Raw genomic sequence first — 6,082 nt, forward strand, 5'->3', positions numbered from 1 at the left:
CAAAGTTTTCAGCAGTTTTACAGATTTCTGCACAGAGGTCTTATATGTATGTTTTCAGATTTATTCTCAATAATTTGAATTTCACTGCTGTTGTTACTAATGTTATTTAAAATTCCAATATTTAAATTGTTACTGTTTTAGAAATACAGATTATATTTGTACTGGAACTTTTTTAGAAACACAGATTATATTTGTACTGGAACTTTTTTTTCTTATAATCTTTAAAAAAATTTTTTTTAAATATACATGTATCTATTCTTTTTCAAATTCTTTTCCTATTTATGTTATTACAGAATATTGAGCACAGTTCTGTGTGCTATACAGTAGGTCCTTGTTGGTTACCTATTTTTTATATAGTAGTGTGCACATGTCACTCCCAAACTCTCAATTTATCCCTCCCCCCGATCCTTCCCCCCTGGTAACCATAAGTTCATTCTCTAAGTCTGTGAGTCTGTTTCTGTTTTTTAAATAAGTTCATTTGTATCATTTTTTTTTAAGATTCTGCATATAAGCAATATCATATGATATTTGTCTTTGTCTGACTTACTTCACTTAGTATGATAATCTCCAGGTCCATTTATGTTGCTGCAAATGGCATTAGTTCATTCTTTTTAATGACTGAGTAATATTCCATTGTATATATGCACCACACCTTCTTTATCCATTCATCCATTGATGGACATTTAGGTTGCTTCCATGTCTTGGCTATGGTAAGCAGCACTACAATGAACATTGGGGTACATGTATCCTTTTGAACCATGTTTTTCTCTGGATATATGCCCAGGAGTGGGATTGCCAGATCATATGGTAGCTCTATTTTTAGTTTTTTAAGGAACTTCCATACTATTCTCCATAGTGGCTGATACTACAAAGCTATAGTCATGAAAACAGTATGGTACTGGCACAAAAACAGAAATATAGATCAATGGAACAGGATAGAAAGCCCAGGAATAAGCCCATGCACCTATGGTCAATCTATGACAAAGGAAACAAGACTATACAATGGAGGAAAGACAGTCTCTTAAATAAATGGTGCTGGGAACACTGGACAGTTACGAGTAAAAGAATGAAATTAGAACATTCTCTAACACCATACACAAAAATAAACTCCAAATGGGTTAAAGACCTAAATGTAAGACCAGACACTATAAAACTCTTAGAGGAAAACATAGGCAGAACACTCTTTGACATAAATCGCAGCAATATCTTTTATGAGCCATCTCCTAGAGTAATGGAATTTTTTTATAGTTATAGAATCTGTCAGGTTTCTCATTTTTCTTGAGTCACTTTGACTTGTGGTCCCTAACTTCAGGTTGATGTGCTCAGATAGAATTCTTCACCTTGCTTCTGGCCCCAGGCTTTACCCCTAGGCTAGTACTACTCTTGGCAGCTCACTTCAGGGGAGCTCTTCTGAACTAAACTTGGCTCCCACTGCAGTAGTTCAAGTTCATATTTTAAGAGAGGGCATGACCTTGGCAACCTCCTCTTCATTTGTAAGACAAGTGACGACCCAAGAAGTGTTTCTTCTGCAAGTGGAATTTCCTCACAGACATAATTCTGGAAGCATAGCTATATTGTTTGTTACTAAAGTTAACATTTTAATCTTAAGAGAGGCAGCACAGCATAATTCTTTTTTTTTTTTTTTAAAAGGTCTTTGAATTAGACCCCTAAATTTGAGTCTAAGCTGCATCATGTATTCTTTGGATAAGTATCTGCAAATTGTGTTTTTACACCTCAATTTTCTTACTTCTAAAATAGGAACAATAATAGTACTCTTGACATAGGGTTGTATGGATTGAGTTAATATATATAAAGCAAATACAATAGTGTGTGGAATTGTATTTGCTATTATTACTAAATTAGTTTCATTTAAAATATAAGTTTAAGTGATTTTTGTCCTGGAAAATACTTTTAATAAAGGGAACTATAACCTAATATAACTACTTCAGGTGAATGAGCCACTACCATAAATATTTTCTTATTTAATTTTCTGATTGACTCACAAATGGAGTTTCCCCTTATAAAAGTATTATGATTGTCTTTATCATTTTCTTGTCAATGACAGTTTGAAAATGTTGATTTTGTAGCTAATAATTTGTCATTAAAATGTTTTCTTTGAAACGTATTATCAGAAATCAAAAAGTTAAAGTAATAAATTCACAACTACATAAATGACAGTATGGCAAAAAATTTTCTTTTTAAGATTTTAGGCATTTTTTGATACTAGTCTGTCTGCTTTTGACATGCTTAAAATGCATCACACCACTTTTTTTTTTTTTCAGGGAATAAGCTTAAGATAAAATAAATTATACTGTATTTGCTTCATTTCTCTGTAATTATTTTTACTATGTCATTAAACTTCCCAGAAAAGTATAAAATGTAAGTAAAGCATCAAATAATGAATAATAGAACATTTATTATTTAATAAAAATGATTTATGAAATATAAATTTTAAAAATATGATTTTGAAATTAAGTCCTACTTACATTGCAAGAGCAGTCTCAGTCCACATAAATACTTCTTGAAATTAAGTGGGTCAAACACAGTGAGTCAATAGTATATAGATAATTATATTTATGTGTCCTTGATATTTAATATACATAGAGCACAACTTATTTTGTTTATCCAGTCACTATTTGATGAACATTGCATTAATTCTAGTTCTTAACAATTATAAATAGTGCTTCTATGAGCATTCACATAAAAGTCTTTGTGTTGAAATAAGTTTTCCCTTCTCTTGGAAAATGTCCTAAGAGCGAAAATGCGGAGTTATATAATAAATAATTGTTTAACGGGAAAAGACTCTGCGAAACTACTTTCAAAATGGCTATACAGCTTTGCCTTCCAAACAGCAATGTATGAGAATTCTAGCTGTCCCAAGAGAGGGAAGAGACAATCTACAGGTTGGCAGAAAATACTTGCAAATCAAATATTTTAACAGGGTTTAGTGTCCAAAATATATAAAGAATTCTTCGATCTCAACACAAAAAGACAAATAAGCCAATAAAAAAACTGTAGGTCTAACTCTCTTCCCACGAAGATGTCTATCGTTGTGCCATTTAAAGCCCTACATGGGGCCGAGGGCCACGTCAGGACAGGTGAGACAAACACCAGCAAGGTGTATAGAGGGAAGCTCATTGAGGTGAAGCACAGCATGGATAGGTAGATGTCCAACATCACAGTCCAAAGGCAGCCTAGTGGCACAGCTGGAGCAGGTGTACATCCATGGCAGCAAAATCTGCCTTCTGATTTTGCCTGACATGCTGAAAAACGCACCCATGTTAAAGAACATGAAAAATAAAAACCAGGGCTCTGGGGCTGGCCAGGGAAAAACTGCTATTCTGAAGGCCCAAGTGGCTATGAGAAGAAGAGAGAGGAAGAGGATATGGAAATATCTTCCAGAAGCAAAGATAATTTTATCTCTGGAGTGGAACTTTGCCCTTATTTTTCTTGTAGGTTATCTGGGTTCCAGGGTGGAGGTGGGGCTACATGCTTATGTATATGTCCTAGGTGTTTTATTTGTTTGTTTGTTTGTTTTTGACATCTTTCTCTTTAGGTCAGGGGAAATGTTTAACTAAATAAATATGGGTGTTTTTTTTTTTTCTGAGGAAAAAAAGAGGAAGTTGGTCAAAAAGTGAAAATTCCAGTTATAAGATACATAAGGACTAGGTATGTAATGAACAACGTGACAACTATAGCTAACAGTGACGTACGATACATAGGAAAGCTGTTAAGAGAGTAATTTCTAAGACTTCTCATCACCAGGGGAAATATATTTTCTCTTTTCTTTCTTTTCTTTTTGTTGTATCTATATGAGAAGATGGATGTTAGCTGAACCTATTGTGGTAATCCTTTCACAGTATATGTAAATCAAACTATCATGCTGTATGACTTAAACTTACACAGTAATATATGTCAATTGTTTCTCTATAAAACTGGAAAAAATAGGCAGAGGACTTGTATAGACATTTTTTTAAAAAGATATACAAAGAGCCAACAACAACATGAAAAGATTCTCAGCATCATTTGTCATTAGTGAAATGCAAATCAAAATGACAGGGAGATACCACTTCACATCCACAAGAGTAGCTATAATAATAATAACAATAATAATAATAATAGAAATGAAACATTGCAAGTGTCAGCAAGGATGGGGAGAAATTGACTGGAACTCTTGTACATTGATGGAGGGGATGTACCAGGGCAATATGGCGCTGGCACTGTTGAAACAATTTTTAGCAGTTTCTCAAAAAAATTAAATGCAGTATTACCATCTAACCCTGCAATTCCACTCTTAGCTTATATACCAGAAGAATTCAAGACAGGTAGTCAAACAAATACTTGTACATGAATGTTCATGGAGGCACTCTTTGCTTTAGCCAAAAGGTGAAAACAATTCAGATCTTCATCTACAGACGAATGGATAAAGATCATGTGGTATATACATCCCGTGGAATATTATTCAGCATAAAAAAGAATGAAGTGCTGATACATGCAACACTGTACATGAACCTCAGAAATATTTTGCTAATCTCAAAAAAAGCCACACATAAAAGGTCACATATTGTGTTATTGCATTTATATAAATATCCAAAATAGGTAAAGCCATAGAGACAGAAAGCAGATTAGTGTTGCCAGGGTCTGGGGCAGGCGGCAGGCAGCGGGGGGTGGGGGTGAAAAATGAGGAGCTTAAAAGGTATGGGTTTTTCTTTGGAGGTGATGGAAATATTTCCTACACAACCTACATAGAGATGGTGGTTTTACAACATTCTGAATGTATTAAATGTCACTGAATTGTGTATTTTAAAATGGCTAGTAAGTTTGTTCACAGAGTGATGGTCTTACGTTTGCCACAGCAAGAGAGGGCAAGCCCAAATGCTCAAGAACATTTGAATCTTATGCCAGCATCACGTTTGCCAAAGTCCTAATCAACAAAGCAAGCCATCTGACTAGCCTACATTCAAGGGGTGAGAAAATAGAATCCAGATCTTGTTGGAAGGAACTGTAAACTCACTTTGCCAAGAGGTGTGCATACAGGGATGCGAGGAAGTATTGTGGCCATTTTTTTAATACACCCACCACAGTAAAATGGTTTCTCCCAAAATAAATATCATAATTGCAATATAAATAAAGTAAATGTTTATAACTAAAATGCAATGCTATGAAATAAATGCCTGTAATACTATCTACTATTTGTATATTATTTTCATACCATACTCAAATTAGATAAATAATTATGTTATTTGAGCAATTTTGCTAACACGTTATTACGTATGAACAAATCAAAAAAATCAAATCTGTGAATTTAAGCAATTTAAGCCAACCCAGCATTAATCTTTCCTCAACCTAGCCTTCTCCCTTCTGCACATCACATGTCGCTAGCCATCTGGAAGTAAAGTGTGTCAGTGAACTCTGGAAAATAATCAGAAGCTAAGTTGACAATATAGTAGTTAAGATGGTTAATTTTGTGTGCCAAGTCAACTGACATCCTCTGACTCTTAGCCCAAGGAATTCAAAAGTTGTTCTTAGTAACTCTGTGAGAACTGAAGCACCTGACAATTAACTAAGTACTCAGATATTTTAGGATTTAATGGGTGGAGCAGTTTCCTGAGAATCCACATGTGTAAGCCAAGTTATCTTTCTTACCCAGATTTTTTTTATGCTTTGAGTTTTAAAAATTTCTCCAGGCTCTTGTAACTTGAGTGAAAGTGGCATGTCCTGAAACCTAGTTTGTTGCCAGAGATCTACTTTCAATCTTGTATCTAACAGCAGTTTGCTTTGGGGTTTTGTTGTTGTTTTATTTTTCACGTGTTTGTTTATAATGTTTCCTCCCTTCCCCCTTCCCTCCCTCTTTCCCTCCCTCCCTTCCTTCTTTTCTTACTTTCTTCTTTTCTTTCTTCTTTCTCTCTCTCTCTTCCTCCCTTCCTCCCTCCCTTCATTCCTTCCAGCCTTCTTTCCATTGCTTGTTTTCCTGAAAGCATTTAAGTGAATTCTAAAGGTTTATGCAGCACTTAGACAATTCAGCCTTGATGAGATGCCCCAGAATAAACCCCTCTGTGATTTCATGGCTGCTTTTGTTTTT

General features: G+C 34.6%; 1 pseudogene; it reads left to right on the forward strand.

The window, feature by feature from the left end:
• The first annotated feature begins 3,040 nt into the window (after positions 1-3,040).
• Positions 3,041-3,414, forward strand: LOC103001922 (small nuclear ribonucleoprotein Sm D3-like; annotated as a pseudogene).
• Positions 3,415-6,082: the final 2,668 nt, after the last annotated feature.

The sequence above is a fragment of the Balaenoptera acutorostrata genome, chromosome 5, assembly GCF_949987535.1.
Source record: "Balaenoptera acutorostrata chromosome 5, mBalAcu1.1, whole genome shotgun sequence".
In the NCBI taxonomy this organism is placed as follows: domain Eukaryota; kingdom Metazoa; phylum Chordata; class Mammalia; order Artiodactyla; family Balaenopteridae; genus Balaenoptera; species Balaenoptera acutorostrata.